This window comes from Microcaecilia unicolor, chromosome 2, assembly GCF_901765095.1.
Source record: "Microcaecilia unicolor chromosome 2, aMicUni1.1, whole genome shotgun sequence".
NCBI lineage: Eukaryota > Metazoa > Chordata > Amphibia > Gymnophiona > Siphonopidae > Microcaecilia > Microcaecilia unicolor.
Window position 1 is genome coordinate 464,253,732 of NC_044032.1, and position 12,802 is coordinate 464,266,533.

A 12,802-nucleotide genomic window follows, 5' to 3' on the forward strand; every position below is an offset into this window, starting at 1 on the left:
CGATTATACCGCTTTATTCGTTTTTGTGAGATAAACGTCTATCTCCCGATTTGGGTCGCAATATAGGCGTTATTCTTTTTCAATTATAAGCTGGATAGTAGTTTATATGCCCTTTGGAGGAAACCTTTTAAATTTGATCAGCAGCGCCAGTCTAGGGCTAAATATGATAGAAGAGTGGGCAGCTAGTTTCTAATTAAAAATTAATAAGAAAACAAAATTCATAATATTTAGTAGTAAGTTTAATATGGTTAATTATAAATTTTTGAATATTGATGGTATTAACTTTCCCTTCCTTGTCACTTGCAGCAGATGAATCCAGGAACTAGTGGGTTAAGTCCGCCTACTAGCAAGTGGAGATAGAGGTAAACCAACTAAAGGCAGTGATGCCAGACAGCCAGCTCCTTCCTCAGTTAGTATGTCTCTATATCAGCAGGTGGTGGACTGCTTTTTCTCCAGCTCCTGGGCCCAAGGCCTCTGAGGGTGCTCCTGGGCCGGTGGCCAGTTTGAGCCGGGGGTAGCGGACTGGTGGTGTCCCCTTTGGCAGCATACGCAGTTGCTGGGTCCCTGCTGCACCTCAAATTCCCTCTGAACAGGCTTTTGCTGTTCCTTTCCTTCCCTGTTTGTTTCTGCCTCCTCACTAAAAAAAAAAAAAGAGAACCATAGAATTTATTTAAAAGAGAAACACAGAAGCACAGGGAAGTGTTTTTTTTGCTGAGAGCAGGTTTGTGTTACTGCTGTCCGAGTCCTGTTTTCTGTTGCCTGCTTGTCTGAGCCTGCCTCGAAATGGAGTCAGAGAGTTTTTTTTCTTCAGCTCAGCTGTCAGTTCCCACGCTTTCCCAGTCCGGGGTAAGTCCTGCTGGGTTCCTGTTCGGGGATGGGCGATGGCAGCGGAAGCGGTAAAACGCTGTTCCCGATGCGGGAAACGGCGTTCGGTGGCAGGCCTTTGCAGCGCAGTGTGTGCTGATTTGGCGGGACTCGACGGAGCGGTGCCCCCCCCCCCCCCGAGAGTGTGCTTTCCCGCCCAGAGCCTGGCGATTCGCGCGCAATTTTGCGATCGGTCACTGAGCCGGCTCCGGTAGCGGTTTTGGGCAAAGCTTCTTCTTCACTGGTAGGGGAGTCGGGGGGGCAGCCAGGCAATGTGGGCGGTGGTGCAGGTGCCATGGCTGTGACCTCCTCTGTTGCAGGGGAGGGGTTTTCGCCAGAGTTTATTTTGCTACTCTATCAGGCGTTTTTGTTGAAAAGGGCCTTGCCCCCCTCCCCTCACGCGGCTGCAACAGCTTCAGCCTTTGATTCTCTCAGGGGGTCTGGGGGTAACCAAGAGATTTTGGGTTTTTCCCCAGAGGATTTCTCCTCCCTTAAAAAGCCTAGGCTTTCTTTGGGGTCTGAGGAGGGGTCCTGCATACGGTCGCCTGCAGCTTCCTCAGTGGTGGCTCTTGGAGCAGACAAGGGTAGAGGACATGGAGGACGGTGTCCTCACTGACCAGCCGGAGGACTCTTCCGCCGTGAGGATTTTCCATAAGGAGGAGTTGTCCTCCTTTATCTCTCAGGCGCTGGAAGCCCTGAATATAGAAGACCCTGAGGTTGCGGCTTCTCAGGCGGTCAACCCCAAGATGGCTAGTACCAGACGATCTTCTAAGGCCTTTCCGATACATGAAGCTATTGAAGAGTTGATTTCGGCCCAGTGGCCGGATCCGGATGGGGGGCTGAAAGTAGCCAGGGCTATGGCCAGGCTGTATCCGGTTTAAGCGGACCGTTTAGAGCAGTTTGCTCTACCTAGGGTGGATGCCCTGGTGACAGCGGTTACTAAGAAGACTACTCTTCCAGTGGAAGGTGGTGTGGCACTTAAGGATATGCAAGACAGATGGCTAGAGGCCTCTTTAAAACGTGCCTAGGAGGTGGCTTGCTTTGACACTTCAAGCTTCTGTTTGTAGTTCTTATGCGGCTAGAGCTTGTCTCAGTTGGCTACATTTTGTCATGGATTAGATTTCGGAGTCTGATATGCCGGGAACTCCTCAGATGTCGCTGATGGATTTTGGGCTGGCGTACTTGGCGGATGCCTTGTATAATTTGGTCCGTGCTTCGGCCAAACTCATGGCCTTGACAGTTTCCTCTTGGCATCTTCTGTGGCTTCGTCATTGGGCCGCAGATATGGCCTCTAAGCAACGGCTCATTAAATTGCCTTTCCGAGGGATTGTTAAAGATTTGGGGGATTCCAAATCTCAGCATCTTCCGGAGGATAGACCCAAGTCTGCTTCCAGGCAGGGAGCCTCAAGGTCACGTTTCAGAGAGACAGAGAGACACAACGGTATCGTCCGGGGTGGTCCAACGCAGCCTTTCAGCGTCCTCGTTTTGGGCAGCGTTCTTCCTTTTGCAATGAGAAGCGTCCGGCTGGACCCCCCTCTTGTCAGGGGGCTCCTTCTTCTGCCTCCCAATGATGGGGTGCAGGGCCACTCGGGAGGAGAGCAGATCGGTGGTCGGCTTTCTCTGTTTCTTCCAGAGTGGGCCAGAATTACTTCGGACCAGTGGGTCCTCGATGTGGTGCGAGAAGGTTACAAGCTAGAATTCTTCTCTCCCATCACAGACTTTCTTCTGGAGTCCCACTGTGTATCGCGGGCCAAGAGGACAGCAGTTCTGCAGTGTTTGCGAAACCTGCTAAGGATAGGGGCTATCATGCCTGTTCCTCCTCTCGAAAGGCGCACAAGTCGGTGCTCCATCTTCTTTGTGGTTCCAAAGAAGGGAGGGGCTTTTCGGCCTATTCTCGATCTCAGAAAAGTAAACCAGTTTTTGCGGGTTCGTCACTTTCGCATGGAGACATTAAGGGCAGTTATTGCTGCTGTTCAATCAGGCGAGTTTTTGATGGCTCTCGATTTGTGGGAAGCTTACCTGCACATTTGGCAGCCCCATCAGAGATTTCTCAGATTTGTGGTGCTGGGTCAGCACTTCCAGTTTCTGGCCCTTCCTTTCGGAACGGCCACTGCCCCACACACTTTTTCCAAGGTCATGGTGGTGGTGGCGGCGTTCCTGCGGAAGGAGGGGATTCGAGTGTGTCCATATCTCGACGACTGGCTGATTCGGGTGACGACAGCAGAGGAGAGTCGAGTGGTCACCGACCGAGTGATTGCGGTGTTGCAATCCTTAGGTTGGGTGGTCAATATGGACCTACTGGTTCCTACTCAGAGTCTTAGATTGTAAGCTCCTTGAGCAAGGACCGTCCCTCTATGTTAAATTGTACAGCGCTGTGTAACCCTAGTAGCGCTTTAGAAATGTTAAGTAGTAATAGTCTGGAGTATCTTGGAGTGCAATTCTATATGACGCGGGGGAAGGTGTTTCTCCCCGAAGGGCGAAGGATCAAATTGCTTTCTCAGGTACGGACCTTATTGAGTCGTTGCGCTCCCTGAGTGTGGGACTATGTTCAGCTCCTCGGTTCCATGATGACGACCTTGGAGGTCATTCCATGGGCAAGGGCTCACATGCGGCCTCTTCAGAATTTCCTTTTGAGCAGATGGTCGCCAACGTCGCTGGATTATCAACGACGCCTTCCTTGGTTGAGCCGGGCCAGGGACAGTCTTGCGTGGTGACTCCGGTCAGCCAGTTTGCAGAAGGGTGTTTCTCTGGCGTCTCCCAATTGGGTGGTAGTCGTGATGGATGCCAGCCTTGCGGGCTGGGGAGCCCATTGTCTTCATTGAGTAGCTCACGGATCGTGGACCCCTCTCAAAGCGACTTGGCTGATAAATCGTCTGGAGTTGTGAGCAGTCGTGAATGCGCTGCGGAGTTTTCAGGACCTTCTGCAGGGGCAGGCGGTTCATATATTCTCGGACAACACCACGACGGTGGCCTACATCAATCGGCATGGAGACACTTGCAGTCTTCCCTTGGCAGTAGAAGCGTCTCATCTTCTAGTATGGGTTGAAGTGCATGTTCAGAGTCTGTCGGCAGCGCACATTGCGGGTCAAGACAATGTTCAAGCGGATTTTCTCAGCCGGTCTCTTTTGGACGCAGCGGAATGGACGGCTTTTGTTTATCCTCTCTTTACATGCACATAGTTTTGCTTTTTAAACCCAAAGGTGGTGGAACAATTAGGTATAAACTGTGTTGTTTCTGACTTTACTTGTTTTGGACTGCTGCTGCCTGTTTGTGTTACTCTGTCTGCTATAATATTAGCATAGGTCTGAGGCTGTGGGCCCCCTATATATAAGTAAAGCAGAATCAAATCGAATCGAAAAACCAGTTCATATGAGTGAATCGAATAGAATAAATTTTGAGTGAATCGGACAGCACTACTACTACTTAACATTTCTAGAGCGCTACTAGGGTTATGCAGCGCTGTACAGTTTAACAAAAAGGACAGTCCCTGCTCAAAAGAGCTTACAGTCTAATGGGTGAAATGTCAAGTGTCAAGTGGGGGCAGTCTAGATTACCTGAATAGAGGTATGGTGGTTAGGTGCCAAAGGCGACATTGAAGTGGTGGGCTTTGAGCAAGGCTTTGAAGATGGGCAGGGAGGGGGCCTGGCTTATGGGCTCAGGGAGTTTATTCCAGGCATGGGGTGAGGGCACTACCATTTACCACTACCCTCTGACTCCTTCCATTTAACCAGTTTTTAACCCAGTCAGTCATGTTAGGTCTCATACCGAGAGCATTCAGTTTATTAATCAGTTGCCTGTGCGGAACCGTGGCAAAGGCTTTGCTAAAATCCAGGTACTTCACATCTAGCGCCCCTCCTACATACAATTGTTTGGTCACTCAGTCAAAGAAACTGATCAGATTTGTCTGACATGACCTGCCTCGGGTCCCGCAGGCCATTTGATTCGAGAAACATTTGATTCGAGAAACCTCATGATCTTACGCTTTAGAAGCGTTTCCATTAGTTTACTCACCACCGAGGTCAGACTGACAGGTCTGTAATTCCCAACCTCCTCTTTACTTCTGCTCTTGTGCAAGGGGACCACATCTGTCCTTCTCCAGTCCTCCAGGACCACTCCTGACTCTAAGGAAGCATTGAAGAGGTCTGATAGCAGACCTGACAGAACATCTCAGAGTTCCTTGAGTATCCCATCAGGCCCCATCGCGTTGCCTACTTTTAGTTTAGCTAGCTCCTCATGAACACAGTCTGCTGAGAATCGGTCCCGGTATGCCATCCATCCATCCGCGTTAGCATTTGTTTTCTGCGGTCCTACTCCAGGCTTTTCATCTGTGAACACAGAACAGAAGTAATTGTTAAGCAGTTTAGCTTTATCCTTAACAGCTTCTACATATTCCTCCCCCTCAGCTTTGAGCCTCACAATGCTATTGTGGCACTTCCTCCTGTTACTTATATATCAGAAAAATGTCTTGTCCCCCAGTTTTACTGTGTCTGCAAGCTTTTCTTCCATTTGTCTCTTTGCTTTCCTGACAGCTTTTCCTGCTTCTCTTAGCTTGTCCAGGTATCTCTGCCTGTCTTCCTCTTTCTGAGTCCTCTTATAACGTACAAAGGCTAACCTTCTTTCCCTTATCTTTTCAACTACTACGTTTGAGAACCAGAGCTGTCTTCTTTTCCTCTTAGTTTTATGTAGTTTACTAACATAAAGGTTTGTCGTCTTTAAGATGGCTCCTTTCAGTTTCATCCAATGCTGTTCTACTCGCTTCAGCTTTTCTCATCCAACTAACTCTTCCTTGAGAAATTCCCCCATCTTGGCAAAGTTAGTTTTTTTGAAATCTAGAAACTTCAATCTCAAATAAGCTGTCTCCTCCTTTGTCTTGATATTGAACCATACCATTCGTTGATCACTAGATTCCAAATGATCTCTCATAGTAACATCAAAAACATTGTCTGAGTTTGTAAGCACTAGGTCTAGAATAGCTCAATCCCACGTCACCCACCGCTGAAATAATTCTTCCTGTAAAGTATCCAAGATCCCTCTGCTTCTAGACGACCCTGCAGCAGGGACACCCCAATCGACGTCCAGCATATTAAAATCACCTATAAGTAGTACTCCCTCTTTCCTAGCTATCTTGTGGATGTCTTTGATTAAGTCTCTGTCCAATTCTTCTGACTCTGAAGGTGACCGCTATATTACACCAATGTAAATATATTTTCCTTTTTTCCAGTTTAACCCACAGTGCTTCTTCCTTACCCCATACTTCCTGCAGTTCTATCGCTTTAATATTATTCATAACATGTAATGCCACTCCACCCTTTTTTCCTACCTTGTCCTTCCTGAGTAGATTATATCCAGGTATAACTGTATCCCAGTCATGGTTATGCATGAACCACGTCTCTGTAACTGCCACTAAATCCAAGTCGACTTCTATCATTGCAGCCTCTGGATCTAGACATTTGTTTCCCATTCTACGGGCATTGGTATACAAGGCTCTCTAGATGTTACTTTTTTTTCCCCTAAGGGTATTTGCTGTTTTACCTTCCTGACGGTGACTTTGGGGCTTTTCTCATCCATCCCCAACAAGTTTAGTTTAAAGCCCTCTTTAGTACATTAGCAAGTCTGGTACTGAAGACACTTCGTCCCTTCCTTGATAGATGGACACTATCACGCTCAGTAGCTCTTGTAAAATCATCCCGTTGTCCACGAAACTGAAGCACTCACGTTGGCACCATCCACGCAGCCACACATTTAGCTCCAGGATGCTAGCTTCCCTCGTTTGGCCTTTACCTTCAACAGGAAGGATCGATGAGAACACCACCTGTGCACCTAGGTGCTTCACCTTCTAACCCAGAGCCATGAAGTCACGTTTGATATGTTCAGTAAAATACCTAGCAATATCATTCGTGTCAACATGGATGAGCAGCATAGGATTGTGGTCAGTAGGCTTGATGAGTCTAGGCAATCTTTCTACTACATCTTATCGTGGCACCAGGCAGACAGCACACCTCCATGGACATTATGTCTGGTTGGCAGTACCCCTTAGAAGAGAATCTCCAACCACCACTACCTTTCTCTTCTTATTGGCCACTGATCTGGCTGCTTTGGGATTTTTGATCGTTGTTTCCTCCTGTTCCTGAGATGATTTCATCTGCCTCTAGTGCTGTGAAATAATTCTTCAGTTCTACAGAAGATGGAGTTGGAGGTTGATTTTGCAGGATCTGGTGACCTGTGTCCAACTGTACTCTTTCTGCACAAGATCTTCTCTCCTTTTTCTGGAGATCCCCAATGTTTCCACATGCATCACTGGGATTAATTTCTGGCTATCACAGATGCTACTTAGTCTTGCCACCTTCTCTCTTAGTTCTTGTACTTCTTTCATGAGGGATTCAATGGGCATGCATTTATCACATGAAACTAGAATATTGCCTTGGGCCAAGCATTCAGTCTGGGTAGAGGCAGAAGCAGTGGCGTAGCTAGGGTAGTTGACACCCGAGGCCGGTCATTTTCTAACACCCCTCCTCCAAAATCTAGTACTAGGCATGCCGAGAATACAAAACACTCAGGACCTATAGAGCAATTCTACCATACCATAAGCAGTAATTTCTACGACTCACACAAGGAAAAAGAAAGCATCTTAAACACTACAGTGAACACTAGAACATCAATTCACCTATTGTAAAACGAAACCAGACAGAATAGTACAGATCGTTGGCCCTGCACAGTCAATGCCAACTGAAAGCCATGTCTTTTTTCACAAACACAGATACACCCTAATCCACTATAGAATAAGTAATCATAAACTTTCTATTTAGACAAAAATTAAACTGAACCCCCAAGATGCCAGACTCTGCATACAGCCCCCAGACAGTTTCAACCCTAGCCCTTTTCTCTCACCAGTCTCGCGCTTCAGCCCCAGCCACTTCTCCCTGTCTCCTTTTCATCCCCCAGTCCCCACAGGTTCAGCCCCTGCCCCCTTTCAGCCCCCAGTACTAGCCCCATTTATCCCACCTACCCTCCTTTTCAGCCCCCAATTCCAGCCCCCTTCATCCACATGCTTTGCATTAGGGTCCCCCTTTTCAGCCCCAGACCCATTCTCCCACCAGCCCCAGGCATGGCCCCTTCTCAGACCCCAGTTCCAGCCCCCTTCTCCCATCCGAGAACCCCACCCCAGTCCCCTTCTCCCTTCCGAGAACCCCCTCGCCTCCCACCCGTCACCTCCCATTTGAGAACCCCCACCCCATCCCCTTCTCCCATCTGGGCTCTGCATCCCCTTCTCCCATCTGGGCTCCCCACCCATCCCCTTCTCCCATCTGGGCACCCTACTACTACTACTACTACTATTTAGCATTTCTATAGCATTTCTATAGCGCTACAAGGCGTACGCAGCCCATCCCCTTCTCCCATCTTGGCACCCCACCCATCCCCCCATCCCCTTGTCCCATCTGGGCACCAATCCCCTTCTCCCATCTGGGCACCCCACCCATCCCCTTCTCCCATCTGGACACCCCACCACGACAGCCCTCTTCTGCTGCTCCCACTCTGCCTTTAAAAAAAAATTTCTGAAGCGGAGTCGCAGGCAGGCAGCGCCTCGCGTCTGCCCTGCTTGTAAAAGAAGTAAATCTCGTCATCGGAACTTCCATTACTATTTCCCGCCCTCGCAGAAATAGGAAGTTACCTCAGAGGAGGGCGGGACAGAATGATTGAAGTTCCGACGACGAGGAGCAGATTTACTTCTTTTACAAGCAGGGCAGATGCGAGGTGCTGCCTGCCTGCGACTCCGCTTCAGAAATTTTTTTTTAAAGGCAGGGTGGTGGGAGCAGCGGGAGCGGAGCACCCCCCCACCTGCTGACACCCGGGGCGGACAGCCCCCACCGCCCCGCCCTTTCTTTGTCACTGGGCAGAAGCTATAATGAGACCTGCAGCTTTAGAGGAAAGAAGTTTCTTTGTCATACTTCTAGTATAGGAGCAGTTTGTACCTGGTTAAAAGAAATGGAAAGCCTGGCAAGTCCCAACCCTATTTCTTTCCTTCACCTGTTCTGTAAGTTACATGAAGCAGGTAGTTTATGAAATCTGAAAATCGGGGGTATTTTTTTGTTACATTTGTACCCCGCGCTTTCCCACTCATGGCAGGCTCAATGCGGCTTACATGGGGCAATGGAGGGTTAAATGACTTGCCCAGAGTCACAAGGAGCTGCCTGTGCCTGAAGTGGGAATCAAACTCAGTTCCCCAGGACCAAAGTCCACCACCTTAACCACTAGGCCACTCCTCTTCAAATTTATACTCTGTAGGTGTGTTTCAATGTAGTTCTTTGCCTATTATTAGGATATACAGTGATTAAGCTTAACTTTTCAGGGTTTTTGATGTGTAGTGTTAGGTAAGGCCTAATAACAGAGAGTATAAATTGTTTCATTATTAAAGTGACGGTAAAAAAGAGAAGTCTAGAGGAAGCTGATTTTCTTAAAGGAAAAAGAAAAGATAGGCTCTAATGTCCTCCTTCCATTTCATCATGCTGATCAATCCATAGACTGGTGGGTTGTGTCCATCTACCAGCAGGTGGAGATAGAGAGCAAACTTTTGCCTCCCTATATGTGGTCATGTGCTGCCGGAAACTCCTCAGTATGTTCTCTATCTCAGCAGGTGGTGGTCACACACAGCAGCAGCTCTGGCTAGGCCTCCAAGCCTAATTTTTAGGTTTTGTTGAGTGCCTGGGGTTGAGGGCTCTTTTGAGCAAGTGCAAACCTGGTGGTGCCAGGTCCCTCCTTTTCTCCCCCCTCCCGCTGGCTCCGTTAAAAAAAAAAAAAAAAAAATTTTGAACGTCTTTAAAGGCGTTTATTTCGACGTTTATTTAAACATTCATTGCAGCTACTCACTGGGACACCAGGTCGTTACAGCTCGGAGCGGAAAGCAGGTAATTTTTACCTTTTTATAGCGGGCAGGGGATCCCCGATTTATCTCCACGTGGCTTATGGCGTCGGAGGGCGAGGGCGTAAGGAGTCGCTCCCCGGATCGCTTGAGCGCTTCTAGAGGGGATGCGGGGGTCTTAAAGCCTGATTCGCCCTTGTTGGGTGACAGTTTTGTGGCCGATGAATGTCCTGGTCCTTCATCCGGCGTGGCGGTTTTTCCCGCCATAAACGCCCATCCCCCGCTCCTCGCCTCCGCCATCTTGGCCGGCCACGCGGCTCGGACGGCTTCTTCTTGGGCCGCCCTTGAGGTTGGAGACATTAATGCCATGAACGCCCTTAATTTGGGCGACGGCACCAAAGCGGCTAAAGTTAAGCGCCGCTCTTCCCGCGCAGCTCCTTCGCGGAGTGTCGCGTCGGACGCCATTTTGGATGCGCAGCATGTTTCTCCCCCGCTCTTGCGAGCGCCGGTTGAGGGTGCGTCTAGGGCTGTTGCCCAGGCTGCGGAAGTGCACAGTCTGGGGGGTTTCTCCCCCGAGTTTATTTTGCTGCTGCATCAGGCCTTCCTTATGCAAAACGCTGCCCCTACTCCCTCGTCTGGTAAAGAGGTTGAGGTTCACAGAAGTAAACGCCCTCGGGTTGATTCCCAGGCCGTGGAGGACTTTGTCTCCTCCGATGTAGATGAGGGCAGCGTATCTGAGTTCTCCCAACGGTCCTTTGCGGATTCCTTGGAGGAGACGGATCCCCGCTCGGATGGAGCGGATGACCCCTCTGCAGCGCGGCTCTTTAGCTCAGAGGAGTTGCCCAACCTGTTAGTGCAGGCCATGGGCATTTTGAAGATTTCCTCTCCGGAGGACGTCTCTCCCTCAGCCCCTGTTGGCTCTGCCATTATGCTGGGGACGAAACGCCCGCCCAGAACCTTCCACGTGCATGATGCCATGCACACCTTAATTTCGGCTCAATGGGATGTCCCGGAAGCGAGCCTTAAAGTGGCTAGGGCTATGTCCCGCCTATATCCTTTGCCTGAAGGCGAACGTGAAGCCTTTCTGTGGCCTACCATGGATTCTTTAATCACTGCGGTGACTAAGAAAACGGCATTGCCAGTGGAAGGTGGCACGGCCCTAAAGGACGCCCAAGACAGAAGATTGGAGGCGGCTTTAAGGTCGTCCTTTGAGGCGGCTGCTTTAAATTTGCAGGCCTCAATTTGCGGCTCCTATGTGGCCAGGGCATGCCTGACTATGGTGCAGCGGGCTTCCCCCTCGGATCTTTCCTTGAGGGCTGATTGGCCGGCCCTGGAATCGGGCTTAGCCTATTTGGCAGACTTGCTGTATGATGTCTTGAGAGCCTCAGCTAAAGGCATGGCTCAGACAGTCTCTGCGCGGCGCTGGCTTTGGCTGAAACATTGGTCTGCGGACCACGCCTCTAAGTCCCGCCTGGCTAAGTTGCCTTTTAAAGGCAAGCTGCTCTTTGGGGTCGAGCTGGACAAAATCGTGACCGATCTCGGCACGTCTAAGGGCAAGAAGTTACCAGAGGTCAGGGCTCGGGCTAGTACTCGCCCCGGTACCTCCGGAGGACGGTTTCAGGAAGCCCGTCGGTACCGCCCGGGCAGGTCGGGCTATTCTGCCTCCTCTTCCTTCAAGAGGAACTTCTCCCCCAAGCAGCATTCCTTTCGCAGAGACCGCCGTCCCGGAGGTGCTCCCTCCGGTCCTCCCCCAGGGTCTCGTACCCAATGACGGGGCCTTGGTCCACGCCCCAGTGCAGATTGGAGGACGGCTGTCCTCGTTTCTGGGCGAGTGGACCACAATAACTTCAGACGCTTGGGTGCTGGAAGTCATCAGAGACGGCTACAAGCTAGAGTTCTGCCGACCCTTAAGAGATGGGTTCGTTCTCTCTCCCTGGAAGTCTCCAGTCAAAGCTGTGGCAGTGCAGCAGACCTTGTACAATCTGATCCGCCTGGGTGCGGTCGTTCCAGTACCAAAAAATCAGCTTGGCAAGGGACGTTACTCCATTTACTTTGTGGTGCCAAAGAAAGGAGGTTCTGTACGGCCTATCCTCGACCTCAAAGGGGTCAATCGGGCCTTGAAAGTTCGGCACTTTCGCATGGAGACTCTCCGCTCTGTTATAGCGGCAGTGAAGGCAGGGGAGTACCTGGCATCCTTGGACATCAAGGAAGCGTACTTGCATATTCCCATCTGGCCTCCTCATCAACGCTTTCTGCGTTTTGCAGTACTGGGCCGACACTTCCAGTTCAGAGCCCTCCCGTTCGGGTTGGCTACTGCTCCGCGGACCTTCTCCAAAGTAATGGTGGTCATCGCGGCCTTCCTGAGGAAGGAAGGAGTACAAGTCCATCCTTATCTGGACGACTGGTTGATCCGAGCCCCCTCTTATGCAGAGTGCGGCAAAGCTGTGAACCGGGTGGTTGCTCTTTTGAGCTCCCTGGGGTGGATCATCAACTGGGAGGAAAGCCAGCTGCGCCCAACTCAGTCCCTGGAGTATCTGGGAGTTCGATTCGACACCCAAGTGGGCAGAGTGTTCCTGCCAGACAATCGGATTGTCAAGCTTCAGGCTCAGGTGGACCAGTTCCTAGTAGCCTCTCCTCTTCGGGCTTGGGACTATGTGCAGCTGTTGGGCTCTATGACGGCCACGATGGAAGTAGTGCCCTGGGCCAGGGCTCATATGAGACCACTACAACACTCTCTGCTGCAGCGCTGGACTCCGATGTCGGAGGCTTATGCTGTGCGCCTTCCCTTGGACCCAGCAGTGCGCAAGGCGCTGAGCTGGTGGACGCAGACAGACAAGTTGTCTGCAGGAATGCCTCTGGTGACCCCGGAGTGGATTGTCGTCACGACGGACGCCTCTTTGTCGGGCTGGGGAGCCCACTGCTTGGGAAGGACAGCGCAGGGGCTCTGGTCTCCTGCAGAGGCAAAGTGGTCTATCAACCTCCTGGAACTCAGAGCCATTTGGTTGGCGCTTTTGGAGTTCATCCCGGTACTGGCGTTGAAGCCAGTACGGGTCCTGTCGGACAATGCCACGGCTGTGGCCT